The sequence below is a fragment of the Ranitomeya imitator genome, chromosome 1 (assembly GCF_032444005.1).
Source record: "Ranitomeya imitator isolate aRanImi1 chromosome 1, aRanImi1.pri, whole genome shotgun sequence".
NCBI lineage: Eukaryota > Metazoa > Chordata > Amphibia > Anura > Dendrobatidae > Ranitomeya > Ranitomeya imitator.
The window spans coordinates 1,163,760,560-1,163,772,612 of record NC_091282.1 but is presented as its reverse complement, the minus strand read 5'-3'; positions in this window follow the sequence as shown (position 1 = coordinate 1,163,772,612).

Below are 12,053 nucleotides of genomic sequence, written 5' to 3'. Positions count from 1 at the left end.
CGCAAGGAATGGATATTAGACCAGTGGAATTCTGTGCTTTGGTCTGATGAGTCCAAATTTGACATCTTTGGTTATTATTTATTGTTATAGCGCCATTTATTCCATGGCGCTTTACATGTAAGGACCACTGTGTCTTTGTGCGATGCAGAAAGGTGAACGGATGGACTCTACATGCCTGGTTCCCACCGTGAAGCATGGAGGAGGAGGTGTGATGGTGTGCGGGTGCTTTGCTTGTGACACTTTTGGGGATTTATTCAAACTTGAAGGCATACTGAACCAGCATGGCTACCACAGCATCTTGCAGCGGCATGCTATTCCATCCGGTTTGCGTTTAGTTGGACCATTTATTTTTCAACAGGACAATGACCCAAAACACACCTCCAGGCTGTGTAAGGGCTATTTGACCAAGAAGGAGAGTGATGGAGTGCTACGCCAGATGATCTGGCCTCCACAGTCACCAGACCTGAACCCAATCGAGATGGTTTGGGGTGAGCTGGACCGCAGAGTGAAGACAAAAGGGCCAACAAGTGCTAAGCATCTCTGGGAACTCCTTCAAGATTGTTGGAAGACCATTTCCGGTGACTACCTCTTGAAGCTCATCAAGAGAATGCCAAGAGTGTGCAAAGCAGTCATCAAAGCAAAAGGTGGCTACTTTGAAGAACCTAGAATATGACATTTTCAGTTGTTTCACACTTTTTTGTTAAGTATATAATTCCACATGTGTTAATTCATAGTTTTGATTCCTTCAGTGTGAATGTTCAATTTTCATAGTCATGAAAATACAGAAAAATCTTTAAATGAGAAGGTGTGTCCAAACTTTAGGTCTGTACTGAATGTCTAATGCTCACTGATGCACAAAAGTATTGTGACACCTACACTTCACATCTGTAGGAGCTTTTTGACATTGTAGATTATTAATAAGGAGTCTGTTCCACATTCTTAGCCTCCCCTCTTCTAACGAGGCTTTCTGTTAAATTTGAAGCTGTCTGGTAATTTTTGCCCATTCATCTGAAAGAGTATTTGTGAGGTTAGACACTGATGTTGGAGGTGATGACCAGGCTCACAATCTTTGTTCTTGTTCATCCCAAAGGTGTTGGATGTGGTTGATGTTGCGCCTCTGTGTGGCCGGTCATGTTCTTCCACAACAAACACCACCAACCATGACTATGAACGTTGCTTTGTGCAATGGGACAGTATAATGGAGAACAACAAAGGACCTTGCTCTAACTGTTCCCACAAAGATGGAAGTATAAAATTATTCAATAGGTCTCAGATCTAGGCCAAAAAAATAAACAATTGTATTGCATTATTCCTCCTCCACCAAACTATACAGCTAGCACATTGCATTTAGGCAGACCTCAAGTGTGATCCATCTGACACTTGGCATTGTGTTTGGTTATGTAAGACTTACATGCAGCTGCTCGGCCATGTAAACTCTTTCGATCAAGTTCCCAGCGCACAATTTTTGTGCTGATGTTGATCCCAGGAGGTTTCAAACCCTGAAGTTACTGAGTCATTAGAGCATTGGCAACTTTTATGCACCATGTGTCCCAGTAATTGGTGAACCGAAAACTACCCTGAGTCCTTAAAGAGGAAAACATTGGTTGGGGTCTGTCCTCTTGCATAATAGTAAGGTTAATAGTCTAGTTAACACTGTATGGAGACTTGCTTGACATCTATGTTTAAGATTTGTGGTTTTCTATTCTGTTACAATGGTCTTTACCAGATTTTTGTCATGCTGTCCCTCACGGCACACGCTGCGCTATTTCTTACGGTAAAGACAATAACTTCTACCACTGAGGCTCCAATGCAGATATAAATGGAGCCAGTAACATCGTCATTTAGAAGTTATCTGTGGTCAGGTTTGGTAATAAAGTGATAAATGCCCTTTATCTAATCTGTATTCACCATCTTATTTGATGTAACTTCAATGACTGCAATAAAAAGACCAAAAGTTGGCATACACATCTTGAAAATGTTCCTAAAGAAAACATTGCATGATCTTAACCTTTAACCTGGAGAATTAAACAGCACAAAGATGGCAAAGATGATGGGGATACAACTTCAGGAAGATTACGCAGTGATGGGGATTAAACTTTGTGAAGATTACACTAAATGCTTAAGGGCTTGGTCCACCTTGGTTCATACGCCCCTCAACATTGAACTTGCAGCACCATATTATGAAAATCACAGCATGGATAGACATGTTAAACATATGGAAATGATGAAAGAATGAAAACAAAATATTCAAGACATCTTGATTTATTCAGTAACAAGTGAGTGCCACATGCAGAGAACTTACCATGTCTACTATCAATGACATCATTAATGGTTTTCTGAGGAATGTTCTGCCCCGCAGAATGCACTTGGGCACTCAATTTATTCAAAACCACTTCTGGCAGCCCCCTTGTGCAATTGTCGACCAATAAAATCAGAGATTTGCTCAAAGGGAGGCAAGTCTGGAGACTGCAGTCCATGGTAGCAGGTTTCACTCATGCAGGCTTCTCTCAGAAGAACAAGCGATATGCAGCATCACTAGTGTTGAGCGATACCTTCCGATATTTGAAAGTATCGGTATCGGATGGTATCGGCCGATACCGGCAAAATATCGGATCTCACCGATACCCGATACCAATATAAGTCAATGGGACACAAATATCGGAATGTATCCTGTATGGTTCCCAGGGTCTGGAGGAGGGGAAACTCTCCTTCAGGCCCTGGGATCCATATTAATGTAAAAAATAAAGATTAAAAATAAAAAATATGGCTATACTCACCCCTCCGAAGAACCCTGGCTGTCACCGCTGCAAGCGTCTGCCTCCGTTCCTGAGAATTGCAGAGAGTGAAGGACCTTCGATGACGTCGCGGTCAGGTGACCGCTCACCTGACCGCGACGTCATCGAAGGTCCTTCACTCACTACATTCTCAGGAACGGAGGCGGACGCTTGCAGCGGTGACAGCCAGGGTTCTTCGGAGGGGTGAGTATAGCCATATTTTTTATTTTTAATCTTTATTTTTTACATTAATATGGATCCCAGGGCCTGAAGGAGACCTTCCTCTCCTCCAGACCCTGGGAACCACACGCACCGCACACTCCGATTCCGATATCACAAAAATATCGGAACTCAGTATCGGAATTCCGATACAGCAAATATCGGCCGATACCCGATACTTGCAGTATCGGAATGCTCAACACTAAGCATGACGTCATGCTCCTGGGGCATTTTAGAAAAATGGCGATACATGGTTATAAAAGTATTACACAGTTATTCCGTATTAGTTATCCCGATGTAGCAAACACTGAAACATTATAATAACATACCAGAACTGATCATAAAGGACCATGTTAAACCGGAACACTCCTAAACAGCAATAAAGAACATACAAAAAAAAACCATGGAGTTTTTAAATTCCCCAATAATAGCTAGTAAGGCTAAAGTAATGAATGCCTAAGCAAATAACTAAAAATAACACTATTAATTATATAGCAAAGACAAGGCACACAAATGTATGAAAAAAAATCACATAACGTATACAAAATTGATACCACAACTATTGGACAGGTCTAATAGCGGATGATGCAAAAAATCTGGCATGGCAGGCTATCCATAACATTAGAGCATTCCCAGTACCCACACATATACGTGCATAAAAGGGGGGAACCTCAATAAATGAACCTGTGAAGTTGGGTAGAGGCCATGCAGAGGCTACAAGTAAGGTGCAGATAGTGCATGTAAAAAAACCACCGGCCCATCTTACCCATCGGATGCCAGATGCCACAGCTCAGGTACCCCAACGCGCGTTTCGCCGCTGCTTCCTCAGGGGGCAGTGTCCAATAAAGTCATAGATTTGCTCAAAGGGAGGCAAGTCCGGGGACTCTGCAGTCCATGGTAGCATGTTTCACCCATGCAGGCTGCTATCAGAAGAACAAGCGATATGCAGCATGACGTCATGCTCCTGGGGCATTTTAGAAAAATGGCCATACATAGTTATAAAAGTATTACACAGTGTTATTCCGTATTAGTTATCCCGATGTAGCAAACACTGAAACATTTCCAAATATATTAAATATCTTTGCATGGTGAAAAAGTGGGGTGCTAAATCTTACGTATACAATAAAAATGAGAATCACAGTGGCCATGTTATAGAATGGGGAAATAAGGACAAGTGAGAAAGCTGCATAAAATCATTGGCCAACAGTATACTCATACAGGGTCTCCCACGTTGGTGTGAAGGTAATGTCCGTAGTGCTGTCCTGGGCTGGAAACTAAATGGCTTCTAAAAGATTTGCATCCCAGTCATCAGATAGTGCACTTGGCTTCATATGACTCAAGATCGGGTCAATATTTTGTCTTACAGAAGTTGAGCCATTTGGACAAGCCCTTTCCATATCTGCTGTAAGGCCTTATGAATGTCCTAGAGACTGGAACCATGAATGGTTCTCGTGTCTATGTGCCAAAGCAGTGAGAACACAGTCATTTCACAGCAAAGAATTACATCAGATATTACTGTCCCAATGTATACTGTCTTCAGTGGATTTGGTACAAAGCCATGTTCAACAAGCTTTTCTGCCTTATGAACTTCATGCAGTGGCATTGTGAGTCCTTGAATCTTTGTAGTATGGAGCTGCAGGGGATGTTCCGTGCAGCTATACATCTTCTTGCACATGTATTGACCATGTACATGAAGACTATAAATAAAAAAATTGTATCTTTACATAAAATACCATTTATAATACTGGTACCCTCTTTTGTGGTGTTGTGGTAGATGGCCTTTGGGTCTCCTCACACATCAGGGTTCAGATGACAGTGCCTCATCTTTATACCTTGTAGCAATGTGGTTAGAATTCCCTAAAGACTCAATAAATGGTCAATGTTGTTTCAACCAATCTACCATAAAGCAATAGAACAAGCAAATATAAGAAACTTTGTAATATACACTGCTAAAAAAAAAGGGAACACTGAAGTACCACATCTTAGATATCTCGGAATGAAATATTTCAGTTGCAAATTTTTATTCATTGCATTGTGGAATGTGTTCAGAACAATAAAACATAACAATTATCAATGTAAATCAAAATGAATATCCCATGGAGGTCTGGATTTGGAATGATACTCAAAATCAAAGTGGAAAATCAAATTACAGACTGATCCAACTTCATTGGAAATGCCTCATGATAAGGAAAAGATTCTCAGTATTGTGTGTGGCATCCACGTGCCTGTATGATCTCCCTGTACTGTACAATGCCTGGGCATGCTCCTGATGAGGCAGCTGATGGTCTCCTTAGGGATCTCCTCCCAGACCTGGACTAAAGCATCCGCCAACTCCTGGACAGTCTGTGGTGCAACGTGACATTGGTGGATGGAGCAAGACATGATGTCCCAGATGTGCTCAATCGGATTCAGGTGTCTGGGGAACGGGCGGGCCAGTCCATAGCTTCAATGCCTTCATCTTGCAGCCACATGAGGTCTGGCATTGTCCTGCATTAGGAGGAACCCAGGGCCAACCGCTCCAGCATATGGTCTCACAAGGGGTCTGAGGATTTCATCTCGGTACCTAATTGCAGTCAGGCAACCTCTGGCGAGCACATGGAGGGCTGTGCGGCCCTCCAAAGAAATGCCACCCCACACCATTACTGACCTACTGCCAAACCAGTCATGCTGAAGGATGTTGCAGGCAGCAGATCGCTCTACACGGCGTCTCCAGACTCTGTCACGTCTGTCACATGTGCTCAGTGTGAACCTGCTTTCATCTGTGAAGAGCACAGGGCGCCAGTGGCGAATTTGCCAATCCTGGTGTTCTGTGGCAAATGCCAAGCGTCCTGCACGATGTTGGGCTGCGAGCACAACCCCCATCTGTGGATGTCGGGTACTCAGACCTGTTGTGAATTCTGTTATCGAACTCCCTCCTGTGGTCATGAATGGTACTTCGGCGAGTTCTGTCCATGGACTCCCTCTGGTGGCTGTGAGTGGAGTTGCTGGTTCTGAGGTTCCTTCCACAGGTGACCTAGGTTATTCTTAGGCTGGCTTCTCTATTTAACTCCACTCAGATCGTTACTCCATGCCAGCTGTCAATGTTCCTGTACTGGTTCAGTTCGCTCTTGGATCTTTCTGGTGACCTGTCTCTTCCTGCAAGAAGCTAAGTCCCCGATTGTTATTTTCTGTTCACTGTTCTCTTGTTCAACTTGCTTTCATGATTTTGCTTTGCTAGCTGGAAGCTCTGGGATGCAGAGTGGCACCTCCGCACCGTGAGTCGGTGCGGGGGTCTTTTTGCACACTCTGCGTGGTCTTTTGTAGTTTTTTGTGCTGACCGCAAAGATACCTTTCCTATCCTCTGTCTGTTTGGTTAGTCTGGCCTCCCTTTGCTAAAACCTGTTTCATTTCTGTGTTTGTGACTTTCATCTTAACTCACAGTTAATATTTGTGGGGGGCTGCCTTTTCCTTTGGGGTAATTTCTCTGAGGCAAGGTAGGCTTTATTTTCTATCTCTAGGGCTAGCTAGTTCTTAGGCTGTGTCGAGGCGTCTAGGTCATGTCAGGTACGCTCCACGGCTATTTCTAGTTGTGTGATAGGATTAGGGATTGCGGTCAGCAGAGTTCCCACTTCCCAGAGCTTGTCCTGTATCGGTTTAACCATCAGGTCATTTCGGGTGCTCCTAACCACCAGGTCCATAACACAGACCACCCTCATGGAGTAGGTTTCTAACTGTTTGTACAGACACATGCACATTTGTGGTCTGCTGGAGGTCATTTTGCAGGGCTCTGGCAGTGCTCCTCCTGTTCCTCCTTGCACAAAGGCGGAGGTAGCGGTCCTGCTGCTGGATTGTTGCCCTCCTACGGCCCCCCACATCTCCTGGCGTACTGGCCTATCTCCTGGTAGCGCCTCCAGCCTCTGGACACTACGCTGACAGACACAGCAAACATTCTTGCCACAGCTCGCATTGATGTGCCATCCTGGATGAGCTGCAGTACCTGAGCCACTTGTGTGGGTTGTAGAGTCCGTCTCATGCTACCACGAGTGTGAAAGCACAACCAACATTCAAAAGTGACCAAAACATCAGCCAGAAAGCATTGGTTCTGAGCATCGGTCCCCACCTGCAGAACCACTTCTTTATTGAGGGTGTCTTGTCAATAATTTCCATCTGTTGTCTTTTCCATTTGCACAACAGCATGTGAAATTGATTGCCAATCATTGTTGCTTCCTAAGTGGACAGTTTGATTTCACAGAAGTTTGATTTACTTGGAGTTATATTCTGTTCCTTTTATTTTTTTTGAGCAGTGTATATTCATCAACAAATTCTTTTTTTTTCTCCACTAATTAGCCACTTTCTCTCTCCTTGCTTCCTGAACTCACAATTCACTCTGAAAACTTGCTTAAAGGCCCCTTCACATTAAGCGACGCTGCAGCGATACCGACAACGATTCGGATCGCTGCAGCGTCGCTGTTTGGTCGCTGGAGAGCTGTCACACAGACCGCTCTCCAGCGACCAACGATGCCGGTAACCAGGGTAAACATCGGGTTACTAAGCGCAGGGCCGCGCTTAGTAACCCGATGTTTACCCTGGTTACCATGCTAAAAGTAAAAAAAAACAAACACTACATACTTACCTACCGCTGTCTGTCCTCCAGCGCTGCGCTCTGCTTCTCTGCTCTCCTCCTGTACTGTCTGTGAGCCGGAAAGCAGAGCGGTGACGTCACCGCTCTGCTTTCCGGCTCACAGCCAGTACAGGAGGAGAGCAGAGCACAGCGCTGGAGGACAGACAGCGGTAGGTAAGTATGTAGTGTTTGTTTTTTTTTACTTTTAGCATGGTAACCAGGGTAAACATCGGGTTACTAAGCGCGGCCCTGCGCTTAGTTACCCGATGTTTACCCTGGTTACCAGTGAAGACATCGCTGGATCGGTGTCACACACGCCGATCCAGCGATGTCAGCAGGAGATCCAGCGACAAAATAAAGTTCTGGACTTTCTTCAGCGACCAACGATCTCCCAGCAGGGGCCTGATCGTTGGTCGCTGTCACACAGAACGATTTCATTAACGATATCGTTGCTACGTCACAAATAGCAACGATATCGTTAACAATATCGTTATGTGTGAAGGTACCTTAAGTCTGTCTTGTTCAAGACAATAATTATTCCAAGGCCATTGAGGTATCAGATTTCAGATGCCTATTGAAGTTTTTGGAGAGAAGAAGTGAAGCACTTCCTGCCAACTTCAACTCAAAAATATTTCACGAATCCGTTCATTCCTCAACCACGAATCTGCAAAAACCCTAGTCCATGCCCTCATCATCTCTCGCCTTGACTACTGCAACCTCCTGCTCTGTGGCCTCCCCTCTAACACTCTCGCACCCCTCCAATCTATTCTAAACTCCGCTGCCCGACTAATCCACCTGTCCCCCCGCTATTCCCCGGCCTCTCCCCTCTGTCAATCCCTTCACTGGCTCCCCATTGCCCAGAGACTCCACTACAAAACCCTAACCATGACGTACAAAGCCATCCACAACCTGTCTCCTCCATACATCTGTGACCTCGTCTCCCGGTACTTACCTACCCGCAACCTCCGATCCTCACAAGATCTCCTATTCTACTCCCCTCTTATCTCCTCTTCCCACAATCGTATGCAAGATTTCTCTCGCGTATCACCCCTACTCTGGAACCCTCTACCACAACACATCAGACTCTCGCCTACCATCGAAACCTTCAAAAAGAGCCTGAAGACCCACCTCTTCAGACAAGCCTACAACCTGCAGCTACCACCGATCGACCAAACCGCTGCATGACCATCTCTACCCTCACCTACTGTATTCTCACCCATCCCTTGTAGATTGTGAGCCTTCGCGGGCAGGGTCCTCATTCCTCCTGTACCAGTTATGACTTGTATTGTTTAAGATTATTGTACTTGTTTTCATTATGTATACCCCTCCTCACATGTAAAGCGCCATGGAATAAATGGCGCTATAACAATAAATAATAATAATAATAAGCATCAGAGTGAAAGAGACAGCAAGACTGATATCTATTCTGAGCTGGATTCACAGCCACAGCACTGCTCAGTACTGCTGTATAATGTCCCCCATTTTGTTGTGCTTCTGAATACAGTGGCATATAAAAGTTTGGGCACCCTTGGTCAATAATTACTGTTATTGTGAACAGTTAAGCAAGTTGAAGATAAAAAAATCTCTAAAAGTCCTAAACTTAACGATGACACATTTCCTTTGTATTTTAGAGAAAAAAAATACATATTGTCATTTTTTACATTTTAAAAAATCCAAAAAGGAAAATGAGCTGATGCAAAAGTTTTGGAACCCTTGGAAATTTCTCCGCTTAGATAACTTTGACCAAGGTTCCAGACCTTAGACTATTAGGCTGCCATCACACTATCAGTATTTGGTCAGTATTTTACATCAGTAAGCCAAAACCAGGAGTGGGTGATAAATGCAGAAGTGGTGCGTATGTTTCTATTATACTTTTCCTCTAATTGTTCCACTCCTGGTTTTGGCTTACAAATACTGATGTAAAATACTGACCAAATACTGCTAGTGTGACGGCAGCCTTAAGGTACCTTCACACTGAACAACTTTACAATGAGAACGACAACGATCCGTGACATTGCAGCGTCCTGGATAGCGATCTCGTTGTGTTTGACATGCAGCAGCGATCAGGATCCTGCTGTTACATCGCTGGTCGTCGCTGAAAGTCCAGAACTTTATTTGGTCATTAGGTCGGCGTGATTCCTCCTGTTTGACAGCAAAACGACGCCGATCCAGCGATGTGTTCACTGGTAACCAGGGTAAATATCGGGTTACTAAGCGCAGGGCTGCGCTTAGTAACCCGATGTATACCCTGCTTACCATTGTAAAAGTAAAAAAAAAACAAATAGTACATACTTACATTCCGGTGTCTGTCACGTCCCCCGGCGTCAGCTTCCCGCACTGACTGTCAGCGCCGGCCGGCCGTAAAGCAGAGCACAGCGGTGACGTCACCGCTGTGCTCTGCTTTACAGCCGGCCGGCGCTGACACAGTGCAGGGAAGCTGACGCCGGGGGACGTGACAGACACCGGAATGTAAGTATGTACTGTTTGTTTTTTTTACTTTTACAATGGTAACCAGGGTAAACATCGGGTTACTAAGCACGGCCCTGCGCTTAGTAACCCGATGTTTACCCTGGTTACCCGGGGACCTCGGCATCGTTGGTCACTGGAGAGCTGTCTGTGTGACAGCTCTCCAGCGACCAAACAGCGACGCTGCAGCGATCGGCATCGTTGTCTATGTCGCTGCAGCGTCGATAAATGTGACGGTACCTTTAGGGTTTTGGCTTGTTCACTATCATCGTTGGAAAAGACCAGGTGATACAAATCTTCCAGCTTTATAAAAACCCAGCCTCTATCCTTGTGCCATAGAAACAGCAGCCATGGGTTCTTCTAGGGAGCTGCCTAGCAATCTGAAAACGAAAACGGTGGAGGCCCACAAAGCAGAAGACCATAAAAAGATAGCAAAGCGTTTTCAGGTTGCAGTTTCCTCAGTTCAAAATGTAATTAAGAAATGGCAGTTAACAGGAACAGTGGAGGTCAAGATAAGGTCTTGAAGACCAAGCAAAATTTCAGTAAGCGCTCCTCATAGAGACCAATCAGAACCACCGCTTGACTTCAAAAGACCTTCAGAAAGATTTAGCACACTTTGGAGTTCTGGCACGTTGTTCTACTGTTCAGAAATACCTGCACAAATATGGCCTTCATTTGACTTTTTAATGTACGTCCGGTTTCCTGTTTGGGTTCACCAGTCAAAGCTTGTTGAAAAGCTGCAGCACAGCTAACCAACAAGCTTTTAGACTATGGGCACTTCTGGAGCCATCACAGCCATACCAAGTATTGACATGGCTGTTTTCGGCCAGCACACCACATGACCCGGCCTGCATAAAGGCCGGATCACGAGTGCCACCGCCATTTTGCTCTTATTAGGGTAGGGGTAGAATGCAGCTGGAGTGAAGGACAGATTCTGACTGCAAAAAAGCAGCTGTATGTACTCTAACCTGGGGTAGCTGAGACCCCAGAGATCATGATTCATGTCGGTTTCTACCAACTCCAGTGTTGCGATCACCGTTATTCACGGAATAACGGCTACCGTAAAAAAAAGTCAGATTTCCCATTTAATTTCTCTCTCCTCTTATATGATCCAGCACATCAGAGGAAAGGGAAATGGGGTCCCCCGAGCCCCCCGAACCCCCCGATACCTCCGGTGTTCCTGGACCCTACTGCATCCCCCGGTCCTGTCCCCCGGTCGCTGGCATCTTCCGGAAAGAGAATGGTGGGTGCATGCGCAGTGCTCCCGCTGTGATCTGCCAGCCGACACACGGCAACAATAGGACATTTTTATTATTGGTTCATTTTAATCACTGTGATAGACCTTATGACAAAATAAAAAACATAAACCCCCCTTTATCACCCCCTTAGTTAGGTAAAAATAATAAAATAAAAAAATGTATTTATTTTCATTAGGGTTAGGGTTGGGCTAGGGCTGCAATTAGTATTGGGGCTAGGGTTAGGGTTGGGGCTAGGTTTGTTTTGGAGGTTAGGGTTGGTTAGGGTTGTGGTTATGGTTGGGATTATGGTTAGGGTTGGAATCAGGTTTAGGGGTGGGTTAGGGTTAGGGTTGGAGTTAGAATTGGGGGGTTCCACTGTTTAGGTACATCAGGGGCTCTCCAAACGCGACATGGCACCCACCATTAATTCCAGCCAATTTTGTGTTCAAAAAGTCAAACTGTGTTCCCTCCTTTTCTTAGCCCTGCCATGCACCCAAACAGTGGCATTCCCCCACATACGGGGTATCGGCATACTGAGAAGAAATTGCACAACAAATTTTGTTGTCCCTTTTCTCCTGATACACTTATCAAAATAAAAAAAAAATTGGTTCCAAAGTAAATTTTTGTGAAAAAAGTAAAATGTTCATTTTTTCCTACCACATTGCTTTAGTTCTCGTGAAGCACTTGAAGGGTTAATAAACTTCTTGGATGTGGTTTTGCGCACCTTGAGGGGTGCAGTTTTTAGAATGGTGTCAC